Source organism: Rattus rattus, chromosome 3 (assembly GCF_011064425.1).
Source record: "Rattus rattus isolate New Zealand chromosome 3, Rrattus_CSIRO_v1, whole genome shotgun sequence".
NCBI lineage: Eukaryota > Metazoa > Chordata > Mammalia > Rodentia > Muridae > Rattus > Rattus rattus.
The window spans coordinates 155,405,708-155,425,823 of record NC_046156.1 but is presented as its reverse complement, the minus strand read 5'-3'; the positions used below and the strand labels follow the sequence as shown (position 1 = coordinate 155,425,823).

Here is a 20,116-nt window from a genome sequence, read left to right as displayed (position 1 = left end):
CAGAACAGTCTTGCAGGGTTATGCTAATGAAAACATTTCTGCTTTAAGTACATTGCAAGGAATGGTGCCTGAAGGTAAATGCAAAATCAAGTTGCCAGCGGAATGTCAAGAACTCACCTTTCTGTTATAAGCAAATCGGAAGGCGCTGCAATGCCCACTCCAAGTGTAAACACTGTCCAAGTTCCGTGCCTGCCTGCCTCTGCTCTTTCAATGGATCTTTAAGATCCCAAACAGTTACTCTAATCCTCTTACTTCTCAAGGCCAGGCAGCTCCTATGCTGAAGGAACATCAGAGTGAAGTATTTTTCTCCAAACTAATGAAGTGATATGAAATAAAAGAGTCAGAATGAAAACGTATAAAAGGGGAGATCTGGAGCAGACAGTTGAAAATGAAAGAAACAGAGAGAGAGAGGGAGAGAGAGAGAGAGAGAGAGAGAGAGAGAGAGAGAGAGAGAGAGAGAGAGAGAGAGAGGAGGGAGAAGAGGGGAGAGGAGAAGAGGAGAAGGAGAGGACAGGAGAGAGGGAGGAAGGAAGGGAGAGGAGAAAACTATGTGTCAATAGTTATAAGGAGAGGCCAATGATATATTCTGTGAAATGGAGACTTAGTTTTCTTTGTGTGACCACTGGTAGGTCACCCATGACCCAGTAGAAAGCCACACATCCAAGAATATATGTGCAGGACAAATTACACTTGAGTTTAAAAAAAACAAAAACAAAAATCACACAAAGTCGATTGGGTAAGAAGGGGGTAGATTTGTGAGGAGTTGGGGAAGAGGGCTGAATATGATCGAAAGTCATTATATGAATGATGTATATGTTACATACATATATTTATAGATAAATAAATATGGGAGTAAAGGGTTTGTCCACAGATTATTGACAGTTCTCCCTGAGTATTGGTGTTATTTCTGAAGTGGACTGAGAGGTACCTTAGCATTCTCTACTAGCTAATCTTATGTAAACTTGACCCAGGCTAGAGTCATTTAAGGAGAGAACTCCAATTGAGAAGATGCCTCCATAAGATGGGTTTGCAGGCCAACCTGTAGGGAATTTTCTTAACCAATGACTGATATGGGACAGTCCAACCCATTGTGTGTGGTGGCACTCCAGGCTGGTGGTCCTAGGTCCTATAAGAAAGCAGACGGAGCAAGCCATGGGGAGCAAGCCAGTAAGCAGCATCCTCTCTAGTTTGTGCTTCCAGGTTTCTGCTGTTTGATTTCCTGCCCCGACTTCCTTCAGTGATGAACAGTGGTGTGAAATCATAAGCAAAATAAACCCTTTCCTCCCCAACTTGCTTTTGGTCATTGTGCTTCACCACAGCAATGGTAACACTAACGAAGACACTTTGTAATGTCATATTATAAAATTCTGTGTTTAATGCAGAATTTTTGCAATGACCATTTATTGTTTTAATGGCGATAGTCAGGGCTAAGAAAAGCTACTCAGAGACTTTTTTTCTCCTCAGCTCTGCCTGGGCTGACACTTGTAAACATCATTTTTAACACTTTTTAATGGAGGTATCCCGAGCCTTTCTGTTTCACTTTTACCTATTGTCTCCACTTGGATGAAGAATGTACCTCATTCTGACCCCAGAACAGAAAGATCTGGCACGGTAGCAGAACTTTTAAATGACCTTTGTTCTGGCTTTCTTGGTTTTAAGGTGACACATTGATGAATAGCAATCACAGGAATAAGGTGTTTTTAACCTGTAGTTAGCTTTTCCCACTGATCTATTTATAAACTTTCTATGCTGACGAACCGCAAACACGGGCACAATGACCTGCTTCCTGTGTAATACTTTTGTTTTTACCTAGGTTTATCTGAATGGCCTACTACCCAGAATCCCTGCCAAATCCAAATGTTTCAACAATATATATTGGCAAGCCATCACTTTTCTCTTTCTTGCTCCTAACAACACAGCTATGACTGCTTTAAACTTCAAAAGAATTTTCACCCTTTGAAATATTCTGTATACAGTTCGATATATTGAGTGTATCAACCACATCTGTGTTGTTTTTCCTTTTTTTTTTTTTTTTTCATGGCTTTTGCCCCCCAATAAGATTAAACGAGTTCAGTACCAACAAAAGAATTTATGAAAACCGGTTCATCCAGGAACCTTCTACACATACACCCTGTAATTCTTCATAGGTACAGAGTGGTTTTAAGTTTCATTTAGTTTTTTTTTTTTTTACTAATTCTTCAAGAATTTCATACAATTTATTTCGATTATCTTCAGCCCTCTTCTCCTCCCCAATCCACCCACTTCCTACCCAGTCAACCTTGTGTCCTCTTTCTGTTTTTTAAACTCAAGTGCAATTTGTCCTGCACATACATTCTTAGACTCATGGCCTTCTACTGGAGCATGGGTGACCTACCAGAGGCCACACAAAGAAAACTGACTCTCCATTTCACAGCACATATCATTGCCTTGGTTAGGGGTAGAACATCACACCCAACAAACCTCTCCATACTAGGATTTTGCCTTGCCTGAACTTGCACAGGTCTTGCGCACACAGTCACATCCACTATAAGCTCATACATGGACCTGCACTGCTGAGTCTGTGAAGCACTACTTTGTTAGAGTCACCCACGGCCTCTGCCTCTTAAAATCCTTCTGCCCCCCTCTCCCAGCCTTCCACGATGACCCCTGTGCATTGGGAGGAGTGGGAATGACACAGTTGTCCTATATCAGACTGAACACTCTACATACTCTTGTTCTTTGCACCTTGGCAGTTATGGGTCTCTCTTAGTTACATCTACAGAAAATGGAACCTTCTCTGATAAGAAATGAGAGATTCACTAATCTATGTATGGATATAACAATAAGTCAGTAAATAGTTGGTTTAATGCTATGTTGTTTTAACAGACTAATAATAAGTTCTTTTCTACGTCCTATAATCTTGAGAGCCATAGGTAACAGTGACAGAAATGAGTTTCATTTTGGGGCATGTGCCTTAGATCCAAGCAAAGAGTGGTTGGTTACTGCCATGACGTTCATACCAGTATTTCACTGGAGGGCGTTGAAGGAAAACCAGCCCACTAGAGCTCCTGGCTCAGGCAGGCCTTGCCTTTCTTCCCCACTCCCTCTGCCTTGTTAAGAACCTTTAGATCACATCCCTAAAGCTGGCCTCCAAGGTCTATTCCCTTCTTTGGCCACTTCCTCCCACTGAGGCACGTTAATTAACATGCCCAATTAAAATTAAGCACTTCATCCTAACACAAGTTTTCCCAGTTTATAAATGGCCATTTGCCTATGGCCCATATCTGTCTCCTCTTTAACAAGAGGTAGTCCTTTGTCCCTGTGGAATAAATATCCGTGCCCTCCTCTTCCTTGTTTCCTTCCCCCTCTCCCTCACCCTTTATCTCTTGTATCTGTCTCTTGTTCACTGACCCTCTGGGGCAAATAAATCTCCTTTGTGCTGAGAACGTGGTCTTGGGAATCCTGGGCGGATTCCATTTGTTACGGGCTTGTCTTAGCAGGCTGCTTATCACTGTATCTCCTAGAGGTCCCAGCTGGGTAAGACTGGTGATATATTGCATTGCCATTAGATCAGAACTTATGTTTCTAATGCTGATTTACTCTTTGGGTTTTTTCCAGCATAATTAAGTGTCTTTCTCGACTCTGGAAGGGTTCTTAGCAGGTCTATGGATCAAAGTTTTTTAAATCTCCATCCTTCCAGTCACTGTTTTTCAGTGTCAGAGTTGAATTGAATACCCACTGTTCTCCATGAAGGTATAGCCAAAGGGATGCAGCACCTTGAGGCTTGAGCAGACAGGTCTGGCTGCTAAAGGACAGTGAGTTAAAACCCTTGCTTAGCCTCTGCTTTCTAGATTTGCAGCTTTATTCAAATTCCTTCTTCTGTGTGATAAAACTTTTCCTAGGTAGACATGTGCATGCACCCTAAATACATGTCCTGTACTGGCTGGTTTTGTGTGTCCACTTGACACAAGCTGGAGTTATAAAGAGCCTCCCTTAAGGGAATGCCTCCATGAGATCCCGCTGTAAGGCATTTTCTCAATTAGTGTTCAAGGGTGGGAGGGCCCATTGTGGGTGGTGCCATCCCTGGGCTGGTGGTCCTGGGCTCTATAAGAAAGCAAGCTGAGCAAGCCAGGAGAAGCAAGCCAGTAAGCAGCATTCCTCCATGGCCTCTGCATCAGCTCCTGCCTCCAAGTTCCCGCCATGTCTGAGTTCCTGTCCTGACTTCATTTGGTAATGAACAGTAATGTGGAAGTGTAAGTTTCCTCCCCAACTTGCTTTATCGTCATGATGTTTTGTGCAGGATTACTAGCCCTGACTAAGACAGGTACCATGACAGACCACCAAAGTTCATATTGGTGATCCAATGAGTTTTATTGGGGCTGCTTACAAGTGTACAGGTGAGAGTTTACTTACAGGAATAGAAATGAATCACACTGCACAGCCTGTAAGCAGCTCCAAGAGGTTGCAGAGTATCCTTTCCAAGTTACTCTGGTCTAAACTGCTTCCAGGAAGCTCAACTGGTTTCTTCTTCTCCCAAGCAACTGGTCTGGTCTCAGGAATCTTTACAAGCTTGGCTTTTCTGAGTCTTCTTTGCAACTTACTTTAGTCAGCCTAAGAAGGAATCTCAATTTTCATTGCTTACTCTGACAGAGAGGGGCCTGGTGGATCTGGTCAGTTTCAGGTACTTCCTGAAGCTAGTTTGAGTTGTTTACCTTTCTACCAAGCTTCCCTATAGGATGCAATATTCCGATCTCAGAGGAAACTGTTCACAGCACCTTCATCTTTCTTAGCCTTCGGCTTTTAATTTGGAGAAAAGTGCTTCCTCCCTTTTGAGATTATTCTGTTCCTTTATTTTAAGTATGGAAAACACTTAACCAACTCATAAAGTATACTCAATACATGTGTTTAAAAGAAGTTAAGTTTATAGCATAACTAGGAGAGCATTAAGGAGAGGATTTACCAGAAGTTAAGCCCCAGGCCAAGAAGACCTGAAGCCGTCAACAGTCTCCACGGGAAACTAGCAGTACATAACAGTGTGTTTGCAGGAGGATTTATCTCTCAGCTTCCTGGCAGCTGATAAAGAAAATATAGACTAACTCCCATTATTTAATTAAGTAACACACTACAGTGTGGCAGGCGAAGGGACCGGTATTCCGCACAAAACACCCCATGACCAAGTTTCAGCACTTATGAGATTTATATCCCGAGAGGGACAAAAGACAGGGAATAAAAGACAAAGACAGGAGACAGAGGAAGAGGAAGAGGAAGAGGAGGAGAAAGAGGGGGAAGGGGTGTTTGTCCCAGAGGGGGACAAAGGACTGCTTCAGGATGGAAAGGAGACACATGGGGGCCCATAGGCAAATGGCAGTTTATAAAGGTCAAAGGGTAAACCCTGTGTTAGGATGAGATGCTTGATTTTAATTGGGCATATTAATTAAGGTGGTTAAAAGGAGGCTTTTGATTACTAGGCTTGAATACTTTGATAGCTGGACCTTGATAACCAGCCTCAGGGGGAGGAAAGTGGCCAAATAAGGGAATAGACCTTGGTGGCCAGTGTTAAGAATGTAACCTAAATGTTTTTACCAAGGCAGAGAAAGTGGGAGACAAGGGCAAGGCCTGCCAGAGCCATGTTTGCCGAGCTTGGGCTGGCTAGAGTCCCTTAAACAGGAAGGACAGATCTTCCTAGCAACCAGCTTCTAGTGGGCCCTCCTAATACACCCTTTAATGTAAGGGAAGTGTAAAAGACAAACTTTGTGCAATGTCACAAAGAAAAACTTTTATAAGATTTTTTAAATTGGAAAATAGTCTAATAAGTAACACTGGGTGTGCATCGAACATTAATCTGCAGAAGCTGCCCTAGTATGAGTCCACTAACCCATCTTCTAAGGTGAAACAATGTCACCCAAACAGGAACTTCCCACAAGGATCCTCTGCCATAGCTCCTATCTAGAGAGCAAAGCTCTTGAACATACTCATCTCCAAGAGCTCCCTCTTCTGTTGAGTCTCAAGAGGAGCTTGGCAACCAGAGAACCCTATTGGGATAATTAGGAATGACAGCCAGGCAGTTCCCAGCTCCCCCTTAAATTCTCTTTTTCCCTCTTCTCTTTCTCCTCCTCCTCCTCCTCCTCCTCATCCCCCTCCTCCTCCTCCTCCTCCTCCTCCTCCTCCTCCTCCTCCTCCTCTTTCCTCAGTCTCCTCTTCACTTCTGGAAATTCCATCTAAGGCCTTGAGTGTGCTAGGTGAACAATTCCTTAGATTCTTATTAAATGCCAGTTATTTTACAGTGAACTTTAAACGAAGATGAAAATTTGACTTAAGTGTTGTATCAGCTAAAAGAATAAGCAAATAAATTTTTAAAAACCTTATATTTCAAGAGCTTCTGCCTGCCTCCTTCCCTGTTCTTTCCTCTGCAAGTATGTGTTCATCTGATCCACATGGGGTCTACATTTAGCCCTCTGGTAGAGTTGTCCCACTTCTCACTGGAAATCCACTGTGAGAGTCTACCAATCAGCACTTGGCATCTCAGGTGCTGAGTGCAAATGCTTTCATGTAACTGAGCAGACATCCCAGAGTTCAAAATCCAGGAGACAGAAGAGGAACCCTGGGCTGGAAGGATTTTTAAGGATCTACTAGCTGGAGGAACTCAAATATGTCGTACATGGCTCCTGGGGACTTTGAGAGTCAATCCAGCATGGAAGATAATGAGTCTATATATCCCTGTGGGGATCCCTTGGGATGAAGGATGCTAAAGTTCTTGTCCAGAATAGAGAATCAGATCACACACACACACACACACACACACACACACACACACACACACACACACACATTTCTCAACAAGAAGAAGAGGTTGGGTCAAGTAAACACTGAAAAGCTGCTATCAAAGTTTTACAGGCACTGCCTCCTACATAAGCCTGAGGTTGTATTTTTTAAGGGTACCTGAAAGCTTGAGATTAAGCATAAATGACTGACTTCACTAAGACACAGACAAAGCATGTAAGCTGCAGCCGAAGTCAGCAGAACAACTCATGAAGCGTGGAACAGTGGAGGCAGAAGGCAATGACATTGCTGTGGTTGCCACCTAACGCTGGTGCTACAGCAGGAGAGTCACCATAGGCAAGATGTAAACAAATGGGTGTGGCTGTAAACTAAGAATTTCTTCATCAAGAAAAAGGACACAGGGTGATTCCCTTGTTCCCTGAGGTTAAGAGCAATCGCTATCTCTTGGTAAAATTATGTGTGAAGCTAAAAGAGTGAGTGTGAGATTTCCCTTTAGGAAGCTGAAATGTATTCCATGTGCATTGTCTTATTATTCAGAGGCAACCAATAAATGAGAGAAACAATAAATGAAAACCTTTTAATACATATACAGATTTGGGTGTGTTTCTATGTCATAAAATCATTTCCTGCTTACATGGCAGACGCCACAGATTCTTTAATAGAGTCAAATCCATGCAGTTATTTTTTTTTCCATCTACTCAAACCATTATGTTTGCCTGAAGCGATGACAATCAGAACTCAGTTCTAATTTCCACAGGGGGGACTTTCAATCCCTTCTGGGATTTACTTTATTTTAATCCCATGACTTCTCACATTATCTCAGTAATGGGAACATTGCATGGCCTATCTGCTGGTCTACTTTCAATTATCTGCTTGTGTCCATGCTAAATGGGAGAAATGAAAGCCCCAACCCTCTGATGAGAAGAGGCAAAAAAATTACACAGCCTCGGGGAAGTCAGAGATGCAGCATAGTGGACACCATACTTAGGGTAGACACTCTTAAGCAATGCAGTGCCTCCCTGTGATGTAGGCCTTCAGACGCATCCTGCCCAGAAAACCACACGCGGATCAATCTCAGCTGTCTTCACTGAATCCCCAATGGAAGTTTGTAAATTAGAGTCGAGGTTGAGTGCTTACTCTTTCATACAATGTTGAGGAACATTCAAAGGCTTGCGTCCAGTTCAATCCTAAAACTCAATTCAAGCCACCATGTTTTGAAAGCTTTTAAAAAAAAATCACCGTTCAGTATTTAGAACCAAGAAGATCCACATTGTCCAGGAATAATAATACACTGCTTCCTGTCCAGGGTAGAGATTGATAATCAGGAATAGCTAATCAGTCACATCCATTCCTGCTGTACTCTAGTCCCGACACCACTGCCGATCTGTCACTCAAAACTGCTTGTGACTGTCATCTCCATTGCAGCACAGTTCCCTCATTTTGCAGAAGGGGAGTTTCAGTACATTAAGCCTTGTGATCTTCCCATGTGTTACGAACAAGCTAGAGTGGCTGTCAGTTCAGTGACCTTCTTACTCGTGTTTGTCAAGCACTCCTGTGATGGTTACTGTTGACTGTCAGAGATGGGTGTTACCTTGATGGTGAACGTCAATGGAGGTAGGAAGTCTACCCATTGAGGCTGGCATCATTCTGTAGACCCATAGAAATGAGGTCATTCAAAAGAGACACTCTCATTTCTCAATGTGGCTATCAGACAATTGAAACAATGAACCCCCCAAAAATAAGGAATTTTCCCAGGAATTACATTCTAGAAGGAAGAGACCCCCTGACCGATGCAGGGGAAACTTGTCTTTCTGGAAAGAGAGTTCACATAGTCTAAGAACTTGTCAAAATAACCTACATACCCTTAGCACAGACCTTTAACTCTTTTGGCTGGAATACAAATAAACCCTTAGTTAACACTGTTAATCCCAAATAAGGAAGGTAAAGTTAGTTTGTAGAAGGAACAGCCATGTTTGAAAGTGATGTCTAATTGAGTGGCAGACAAATGCATCAGATGATGAATCAAACAAAGATTTGACAGAATAGGAGCCTACTTAGGAGAGCATAACACAGAGAGAGATGAGAAAGGAGGCAGTTTTACCAGGACAGTTGTACAGACAGGCACAGGTAGCAGAGAGTGAACAAACTAGACACGGGTGAAGACAGAATGAGCCAAAGAATGGGGAGGAGCCGGAAGATTAGAACAAATTACCACAGTTAGTGTGAGGCCAAACAGAACAATTCAGTAAGAAACTGAGAGAAGTTAAATGCAATCAGTCAGCTTGGAGAGGAGTTTGAGCTAGAACAGCTGAAATGAAAGAGATATGGTCTCACTTATAGAGATGCACCCACCTCTCCCTCCCAAGAACTGGAATTAAAAAGTTTGTGTTCAATCTTTCTTTTCAATCCTGGTGGCTCCTTTCCTTTCTCACCTTAGTTTTCAGGTATCACCATCATAACTTGAACAGAGGCAGTAGGAGTAGGAAGCCTTTTTGCCCATCACATTTCAACATGTGTAATACACGCCATTGGCTTCTGTGGTGAGAAGACCTTTATCAGTTTGTGACCACCCCTCCTTTCCGTTATTTCAGACTGACTTCCTAGTCTCATGTCTTTCTCCCATTTACCCGGCTGATTTTCCACACAGCCACAAGGTGGCAGATTCACTCAGGAAATTCCAGAGACACCTACTTGGCTGATTTCTGCCCTGTAATGAATAAGGTTAAAATTGTTCTTATGAGCGCTCCAACACCCTGGAAGGCAAGCGTTATCATTAAGATATGTCTGGTGACCAACAAGACCTTGGCACAACCACAAGGAAGAAAATGTGCTTCCAAATTTGGCAGGGAAGATAAGAGTCAAAGGTGTTTCTATCAGTGGGAAATTATTTCCCCTTAAGAAATGTTGACCCTCAGCAGTCCCATCCTTCCGCAGTCGAATGGAACAAATATAGAGTCTCATAACTGGACAACGTGCAGAGAATGAGAGACCTTGGAACACTCAGCCCTAAAGGGGATGTCTCCATCAGATTCTCACCTTGTGGCTCGGAGAGTGTTATGGAAGAGGAGACAGAAAGATTGGAAGTCAGAGGCTCACAGAGACTGTGGGAGCGCCCACAGACACAGCACTGGTCCTGGCCAGGTGGACTCCCAGCTCTGAGGAGTAGACACAAACCCCTACCCCTAACTCAGACATTCTCTCCAATTGATAATCACTAACAAAGGAAAACTTAGTTTCTCCAGTGGAGCATCACTGGGTACACAAATCACATGTAAGGCCAGGCCCATGACTAGCAGTAGATGACCAACACAAAACAGACTCAACGGAGAGGTTTGTCTCACAGTGCTTTGTCTGATATGCTGGTTTTGTCTTCTTGTTTTAACCTTACTCATTTTCTGGTTATATATTATGCTTTCTGATTTTGTTTTTACAGGTTTTCTGTGTATTTGAATGTGTATGTCTCAGTGTTGGTTTGTGTTTCTTCTTTGTCGTCGTCATCATCATCTTCTTCTTCTTCTTCTTCTTCTTCTTCTTCTTCTTCTTCTTCTTCTTCTCTCTCTCTCTCTCTCTCTCTCTCTCTCTCTCTCTCTCTCTCTCTCTCCCCTGTTTTGTTGTTGTATGTTTTTTGTTTTGTTTTGTCCTGTTCTGGTTTGTTTTTATTATATCTTATTATTATTAATTTAGATGTCTGTTTGTATTCTAATAAGATAGAGAAAGAAAAGGTATGGATCTGGGTGGGTGGGGAGTGGGAAGGAGGTACGATGTTGGGGAAAAGGAAAACAAAATCAAAGTTTGCTATATGAGGAAAAAAAACATTTTCAAGGAAAAAACAAAGAAATTTCTCTGCCTAAAATAATAATGTCCTTTCCCTCTTGGCTGAATCCCATTTGTTTGGTACATTTCACCATTGGATGATAAATTTAAGACACAAGAGACTCTCCAGTGTGAACAGAACTGAGGCCTCTTTGGAGATGAGAAATCTAGATTTTATTTTTTTTAATCTGAATTTCATTTGTATAAAAAGATAGGGCCGGGGTGTCCGGTGGTCGAACATGTGCACAGCATGCGAAAGGCCCTGGGTTCACTCCCCTGATGAAAACCAAATAGGACTCCACATAGAAAATGATAATATTAATGTTTTATTATCCTTGCCCAGTAGAATAATAACCCTGAGATAGAATTATTTTTTCTCTCTACGAAATGGGGACACGCAAAGTTTAACTCTAATCATCTGAGGTCACATGAACTCTATTGCAGGTCTGCTTTCTTTGACTTTGCTGTTTTATTTTTACTGTTTTATTTTTTAAGACGGAGCTGGATATGTAGCCCAGGTGTCTATCCCGCACAGCCTGCCATGCAGTGGGGTTATAAGGTACGTGTCGACACACCCGGTTCTTCCTTGCATTTTAGTTATATACTATTTTGAGTCTTCAAATGCTTTTTCTTTATAAAAATTAAGAACTGAATGGCATTCTTAAGCTCATTTGCTTTTTCCACTGATAACCAAGAAGTGAAATGCTAACGGGTATCTGAAGGAAATATTCAAAATATTTGCTCCCTGTGTTAATAGTCATCTTCCCGTCGTTTTAACAAATATCTGACATATTCAACTTACAGGAAGAAAGGTTGCACTCTTATGGGTTTGATGGTGTCAGTCTGGGATCAGCTGCCTGGATTGTGTCGGGTTGTGGGGCAGAGGACCATTTGCACCTCCAACCTCAGAAGTAAAAAGAACAAAGAAAGACACTGGGGTCCCACAGTCCCCCCTTGAAAGGTGCAAATTCAATGACTTCCCCTAGGCACAACCTCTTGAAGGTGCCACCACCTCTCATTGGTATCATAGGCCTTAACCCATAGGCCTTTGGGGCGACACTAACTCAGATCACAGCATTACCCATCTCTGGGGGACATCTGAACTCCCCACCCCTTGTTAACAGATGAGGCTGTGTGGTTTGAGATAGGTTAAGACCTGTCTGCACCATTGCCATTCGGAGTGACCATGTGTCTTATTCTGACCATTGAATCTTAGAGCAATGTCACACATACCACTTTTGGGCACAAGTTCAAGAACAAGCCAATGGCTCCCCCTCCCCTTTTTCCTTCTACCTCTTATCTCAAGAACCACCAGCAGCAACTCCAATGGGCTCCACCCTCGAATACCCAGTGTACAGTTCCACAATGGATACATGTGGGTGAAAAATAAATGTAAATTGTTTAAGAGCTCTGAACCTTGGGTCTGCTGTCTACCACAGCATAATTTACTGTAAGTTGACTAAACCATGCTTTTAAGGTGACTGTGAGGATACCCGAGCCAACTTCTGTAAAATAGTTAGCCCTGTATATGGTTTATGTTCTTTTATTTAAAGTAGTTAGCCTTGCATATGGGATATATATGTTCTTTTATTTAAAAAGTTTTTGACCATGTTTCCTCTCCCCCAACCCCTTCTGGATCCCTAACCATCCACTCTATGCTTATTCATTCTCTCTCTCTCTCTCTCTCTCTCTCTCTCTCTCTCTCTCTCTCTCTCAAGCTCTCCCTCTCTCCTTATTTTCCTCCCTCTCTCTCTCTCCTCTTCTTCCTTCTCCCTCCCTTTCCTTATCTTTCTAACACACGCACACACGCGCACACACACACACACACACACACACACACACCAAGAAACAAAAACCAAAAAAGAGTATCAAACAAACAAAACACAAAGTGAAAATCTAAACAGACGAAAAGACCAATAAGATATAAATTGCCCAAACATAGAAAAAAGAACCAAGAAGTCTACGAAAGGATCACAGAGTCCATCCTGGGAACCCAGCTACTCCTGGGCATGAGGCTGGCCCTGATATGTAGTTGATATCCACTGACATTCAAATGGAGAAAACAGATTTTTCTCTTTGCCAGCCTATACCAACTGCAAATAGCTTCTTTTATATATCTCTTATTTTAATTGGATTTTTTATTTACATTTCAAATGTTACTTCCTTTCCCAGTTTCCCATCCATAGGCCCCTTATCCCATCCCCTCCCCTTCTTCTATAAGGGTGCTCCCCCTCCCCAACCACCGTCCTTCCTGCCTCCCCACCCTAACATTCCCCTATACTGGGGCGAGGAGGTCCAGCCTTGGCAGGACCAAGGGTTTCTCCTCTTATGCAGCTGGAGCCATGGGTCAGTCCATGTGTAGTCTTTGGGAAGTGGTTTAATCTCTGGGAGCTCTGGTTGGTTGGTATGGTTGTTCTTATGGAGTCGCAAGCCCCTTCAGCTCCTTCAATCCTTTCTCTAATTCCTCTAATAGGGACGCTGTTCTCAGTTCAATGGATGGATGCTAGCATTCACCTCTGTATTTGTCATGCTCTGGCTGAGCCTCTCAGGAGACAGCTATATTAGGCTCCTGACAGGATGCACTTCTTGGCTACATCAATATTGTCTAGTTTGGAGACATATATATATATGATGGATCCCCCAGGTGGGGCAGGTTCTGAATGGCCATTTTTTCAGTCTCTGCTCCAAACTTTGTCTCCATAACCCCTCCTATGAATATTTTTTGTCCCCCCTTCTAAGAAGGACTGAAGCATCTGCACTTTGGTCATCCTTCTTCTTGAGCTTCATGTGGTCTGTGGATTGTATCTTGGGTAATTTGAGCTTTTAGGCTAATATCCACATATCAGTGAGTGCATACCATGTGTGTTTTTCTGTGACTGGGTTGCCTCACTCAGGATGAATTTGTCTATGAATTTCATGAAGTCATTGTTTTTGATAGGTGAGTAGTACTCCATTGTGTAGATGTACTACATTTTCTGTATCCATTCCTCTGTTGAAGGGCATCTGGGTTCTTTCCAGCTTCTAGCTATTATAAATAAGGCTGCTATGAACATAGTGGAAGATGTGTCCTTGTTATATGTTGGAGCATCTTTTGGGTATATTCCCAGGAGTGGTATAGCTGGGTCCTCAGGTTGACCTACGTCTAATTTTCTGAGGAACTGCCAGACTGATTTCCAGAGTGGTTGTACCAGCTTGCAATCCCATCAACAATGGAAGTGTTCCTCTTTCTCCACATCCTCGACAGCATCTGTTGTCACCTGAGTTTTTGGTCTTAGCCATTCTGACTGGTGTGAGGTGGAATCTCAGGGTTGTTCTGATTTGCATTTCCCTGATGACTAAGGGTGTCGAACATGTCTTTAGGTATTCTCAGCCATTCAATATTCATCAGCTGAGAACACTTTGTTTAGCTCTGTTCCCCATTTTTTAATAGGGTTATTTGTCTCCCTGCGGTCTAACTTTTTGAGTTCTTTGTATATTTTGGATATAAGGCCTCTATCTGTTGTAGGATTGGTAAAGATCTTTTCCCAATCTGTTGGTTGCTGTTTTGCCCTAATGACAGTGTCCTTTGCCTTACAGAAGCTTTGCAGTTTAATGAGGTCCCATTTGTTGATTCTTGATCTTAGAGCATAAGCCATTGGAGTTTTGTTCAGGAAATTTTCCCCAGGGTCCATGTGTTTGAGGGTCTTCCCTTCTTTTTCCTTGATTAGTTTGAATGTTTGATGTGGAGGTCCTTGATCCACTTGGACTTAAGATTTGTACAGGGTGATAAGAATGGGTCTGCCTTCTTCTCCATGCTGACGTCCAATTGAGCAGTGTCAACCAGCACCAGTGTTGAAAATGCTATCTTTTTTCCACTGGATGATTTTAGCTCCTTTGTCAAAGACCAAGTGACCATAGGTGTGTGGGTTCATTTCTGGGTCTTCAATTCTGTTCCATTGATCTACCTGCCTGTCTCTGTACCAATACCATACAGCTTTTATCACTATTGCTCTGTAATGCTGTTTGAGGTCAGGGATGGTGAGTCCCCCAGAAGTTCTTTTAGTGTTGAGGATAGTTTTCATTGTCCTGGATTTTTTGTTATTCCAAATGAATGCAAATAGCTTCTTGATTAGGGATGGGATCCCTAATCTACTTTCTCCTTTTAGTGCTGGGGCACTGTCTGTCGTTAATGTGTAAGTCTTGTGCATGCTGCCACGGTCTCTTTAAGTTCATATGTGTAACAGCCCTCTTGTGTCTGGAAGTCACTCTTTTCTTGAAATCATACATGACCTCTGGCTACAATCTTTCTGCAACCTCTTCTGCAGTCTCTGAGCCTATAGGGGAGGGGTTTGGTAAAGACCTCTCATTTTGGACTGAGTGTTTTGTAGATGGTATATTGCGACCATTGGAAAATTGTTAAATCATCAATACCCTCAATGGCTGTTCATTTGTTCTTTCGTCTTGTCGCCATAGCTAAAATACACTCAAGTATCATCTAACATTCTTTGCAAGGTGTTAAGACTTTTCTAAGACTTAAAATGGGATTTAGGATCCAACAAAGAGGCTAAGGCGTCCTCTGTGTAGAAAACAATTGAAGGGGGCAGGTGATTAAATAGTGTCCGTTGACCTATTTTTCTCAAGAATATTTAGAGAGCAATTAGTGCTCCCTGTCCTGGTGATACCACGCTATCTTAGTGGCCTCTGTGACTCAGGAGACTTGCATTTCTTTGCTAAATACAGTGAATAAAAAGAAAATCCTTAATCAAGGGCATTCTAATCTCTTTAACTGATTGAATGAGTTTCCTCTTCTGAGTTCTCAGCACCTGACATGGGAAACTGTACACTCCTGACCCATGCCAGGGCAGTGACAAAGTAAGGCCTGTTCAGTGTCAAATTAGAATATTTGTAAGTCCCTTTGAATCTTTGCAAGACCTCAAAGAATGCAAACTCATGTCCACTTGTTCTTAATACGGTCTTGAAAGTCCGCATGTTAGCAAGTGGACCCAGCCACTGACTTGCATTCCCCCTTGTTCCTTTAACCCAGATCAAGCATTGTGACCACCACCTAATCAGACAAGTCCCAGCAATACTTCCTTGCAAAAGTTTTCATGGGTTGGGGATTTAGCCCAGTGATAGAGCGCTTGCCTACTAAGCGCAAGGCCCTGAGTTTGGTCCCCAGCTCCGAAAAAAAGAAAAGAAAAAAAAAGTTTTCATGATAGCACTTTCACAGAGACTTTGAATCTCAATCTCTCTCTCTCTCTCTCTCTCTCTCTCTCTCTCTCTCTCTCTCTCTCTCTCTCTCTCTCAGATCCCTTTCACAGTCCAGGCTTTAAAAACAAGAAATGCCCAAGGTTATGCAGAAATTCACTCTGACCCTTTCAGTTGAGACAAACACCTACAGCTCCCCAGTTCCTACCTTGATAGGAACTATACTGCACTCAGGTGTAACTGTCACTGATGAGCCCAGAGGAGAGAGCATGAGGCATAGGCCTGAAACTGAAGGCTTACCTGAGACAGCCTAGGGACTGAAGGACATTTATAACATGTCCTACAATATGATTGCATCCAGCAAGATATCCCTGTGATGGTTCATCCTATCAACTTGAAAAAAATCTAGAATCGCCTAAGACACATAGTATTGAATATATCCATAAGGAAGTTTGCAAATCGAGTTAACTGAAAATTGATGCCACCCATTCCAAATGTGGGTGACATCATCACGTGAGCTACAATCAGGAAGGGAATAAAAAAGGGAAGGGAAAAGTGAGGTGAACTCCCGACCCTCTGACTAGATGCAATGTGACCAGCAGCCTTGCACTGGCCACCATGATGGGCTGTGCACATGGATTATTTATGCCAAGATAAATCTTCCTTCTCAGCTGCTTTGTGTGAGTATTTTCATCCAGCAATAAGAAACCAACGCTCCCCACAGCAGGCGACTGGAGGCTTCTTTGGCGACCTCATTCCCTAATGAAAGGGTTAATTTGCTTCTTAGATAAAATTGGTTCGGCCAGCTTCCCCACACACTTAGAGCTTGCAAATTGCTCTTAAGCACCTTAGTCTTAATGAATTGCCAAGGATCACGGGTATTAAAGAAAGCATGTAATATGAACTAAAGTAAACTGGAGCAAGGGTGGGGGTGGCGGGTATGGCCTCCAGAGGAGTTAGAGACACGGGGGTTGGGTAGATAGCAATGCCCTCTGAGATAGCAGAGGAAAAAGAGATACAATCATTAAGACAAGAACAGTAAAGCCTGAAACAGTTGTTAGAGAGTAATGAGATGTGGGAGCTAGAGTGCGATAGCCAACGTACAGACTTTAATAGATGATCAGGTCATTAACATGGGGAAATCCTAGGAAATAAAACAAATACAATGATATACAGAATACAAGAGTAAAGCCTCAGTGGGAGAGGACAGGCCTAGTCCCTCAGCGACTGAATGAGTGTGTGGTGGGGGAGTCTAGTGGAGGTAACTGGGAGGTGACACCCAAAGGGGGTCTTCCCCTTCTCAAAAGAGAAGGGGAGGGTGTAATGGGAGAGAACATGCATGAGGGGGAGCTGGGAGGAGAGGAGGGGTTGATATTGGGAAATAAATCAAATAAATAAATAAAAATTAATTAATAAGTTAGTTAGTTAAAGGAAATAAATAAAAACAAGAGTAAAAAGGAAATCGATCTAAAACTCGAAGTCCAACAGTTCTGATACTCTAGAAGGAGTGAAAGTTATAGAAAAGCTTTTTCCAGAACTGCTGCTCCCTCTGAGTGTCAAGCACAAGAGGAAATATCCCGAGAAAGCACTCCATCCTGAAATTTCAGAAGCCCAGCAATGCTGGGAAGAGGCTGAGGACCTCCAGAGATGTGGGATCAGGAATAGAAGGGTAAATGCAAAAGGGTACTGATTCCCACTCCAGCACTCACTCCATCCCACACCTACTCATAAGAAAGGGAAAACCAGGCCTCTTTAGCTCTTTTTCTTTTTAAGGACACTGTCAATGCAGTCAAGACCAAGAGAAAGGAGATACTCCCTCTGAAAGGGGCACTGCCCCACACAGAGCAACAGGAGAAAACTCGGCAGGGCCTCGGCAAGGTTGGAGTGGCCTGGTAGTCAGCTTCTCATTTCTTTAGTACAATATCTGAGATAGTCCATTTAAAAGAAGGATACAGGCTTACAACCCCATAAGAACAATACCAACTAACCAGAGATGCCAGGGACTAAACCACTACCCAAAGACTATACATGAACAGAACCATGGCTCCAGCTGCATGTGTAGCAGAGGATGGCTTTGTTGGGCACCAATGGAAGGAGAAGCCCTTGGTCCTGCCAAGGCTGGACCCCCCAGTGTAGGGGAATGTCGGGGGGGGGGCTGGGAAGGGGAGGTAGATGGGGAGGAGAACACTCTTATAGAAGAAGGGGAGGAGAATGGGATAGGGGGCTTAAGGCCAGGAAACTGGGAAAGGGAATAACATTTGAAATGTAAAAAAAAATTCAATAAAAAAAAAGGATACATTGTTTTCGTTGTTGTTGTTGTTGTTGTTGTTGTTGTTGCTGCTGCTGCTGCTGCTGCTGCTGCTGCTGCTGCTGCTGCTGCTATTTTAAGGATAGATTTATTTTCACTGTACAATTTGATTACGTCCAGCATCTGGTCATTTAACCCTTGATGGCTCAGGGCATCACAGAGGAACTATGTCACAGCGTCTAGAAACAAAAGAGTTGATAACCCCATTCTTTCCGTGACCTGATATCCACTAGACTTCACTCCTAAAGATCCTGCCACCTCCCAGTAAACCACAGGCAGATGACCCAGACTTCGACACTGGCCTCTGGGGACGTTTTAGATCAAGGCTACAGCACCTAGCAACACTAGATAAACAAACCTAAGGGTGATGTGATGCATTCGGACAATAAGTGTGATATACATGTGGAAATGAGACGGATAGGTCTCAGAGACGACAGAGCAGTGGAGAACAGTGGCTGGAGAGATCACTCAACAGTTAAAGGCTCACACTCTCAACCAGAACAAGAGGAGATGTAGCAACGTCCTGTATAAGAAATGAGTTTATATATTCCACCTGGCTCAGGGAACTAAGTCATAAGCAACATAAAGATTGACATGCTATAACCAGGATAAAAGAGGGGGAGGCTAGGAAGCTATCGGAACACTCTGTTTGCTGACTTGTTTATTTTTATTTGTCGAGGCAAGATGCCAGGCCAGTCAAAACGCACCATGTAACTAGGGTAACCAAGTGCTAACATTACAGCTATGTGTCGCCATGCTCCACTGAGTACACCCGACTCCAATACCAGAAATTACATAAAAGACCTGTCCAGGTAACAAGCCGATAGCTAATAAAAGAAAACAGGACCCAGGGGAACTGTCCAGGAACATCAGCTGGGAATGTGGGGAAATGACCTAGGAAGGAGGAAGAACGCTGAGACGGATGTGGAGAGCACTTTACTTTGCACTCAAGCTTTTCTGTAGAGATTTACTGACCAATGTGCAGATAGCACGTTGAGTCCTTGAGGCTTGTCATATAAGAAGAGAGGATGTGGTGCTCTGAATAAGAATGGCCCCCATAGGTTCATATATTTGAATGCTGAGGAAGTGGCACTATTTGAGAAGGATTAGGAGGTGCGGCCTTGTTGGGATAAGTGTGTCCGTGTTAAAGGAAATGCACTACTAGGGGTGGGCTTTGAAGTTCCAAAGGCCTAGGCCAGGTTCAGTGGCTCGCTTTTCCTGCTGCCTGGGGATCCAGTGTAGAACTCTTGGCTACTCCTCCCGCACTGTGTCTCCTTGTCTGCCACTATACTCGCTGCTGTGATAAAGATGTACTAAACCCCTGAAACTGTAAGCAAGCACCAATTAAGTGCATTCTTTGGTAAGAGTTGCTGTGGTCATGGTGCCTCATCATAGCAATAGAACAGTGACGAAGACAAGTGATTAAGACATGAGCTCTTCAGTGGGGAGTTTCCAATCCAATGGCAGAGATAAGATAGAATTGATGGAATTTTAAACAACAAATACTTGTACGTGAAAGGAACTTGTAATCATTGCCCAAACAATACTATTTCTATCAGAGAAATGAGTTCTCACTGGGGGATTGACATTTAAACGTTGACTCTGGGGGAGATACGGTTTGCCTGGCTTTCCTCCAAAAGGCAAGGTTGTCTAGTTGGGCATGCCAAAGGCAGGTGAAAAAATCCAACAAAGACAAAAATATAACATTCTAGGGATGGGGGTGGTGAGTAATCCATTTAGATCAAAATCTAGATGCTATTGTACACTTCGAGTCCTGGGGGAGATATCTAATCAACTGGCCTCCAAGTTGGGTAGAGTCCAGACTCTTAGGATCTTGGAAACCAGGCCTACGGGTATGGGCACTGTGCGGAGTGTGGACTCCACAGAGATGCAGGTCTATCCCAATGCAACACAAAACGGGCAGCAACAAAGTACCTATTCCCAACACCACACACAGACAACAGCACCGTGTCCAGTCTGCATTACATGGCCAAGGAGCGTGTGCACTGCCCCAGGTAGCATGGTGGTGTCTCTCTTCCTTTCCCTTGT

At 43.1% G+C, this 20,116-nt stretch overlaps 1 pseudogene; it reads left to right on the top strand.

Moving 5' to 3' along the window:
- Positions 1 to 19,922: 19,922 nt before the first annotated feature.
- The window catches only part of LOC116895972, a 107,054-nt pseudogene continuing 106,860 nt past the window's right edge, over positions 19,923 to 20,116 (top strand).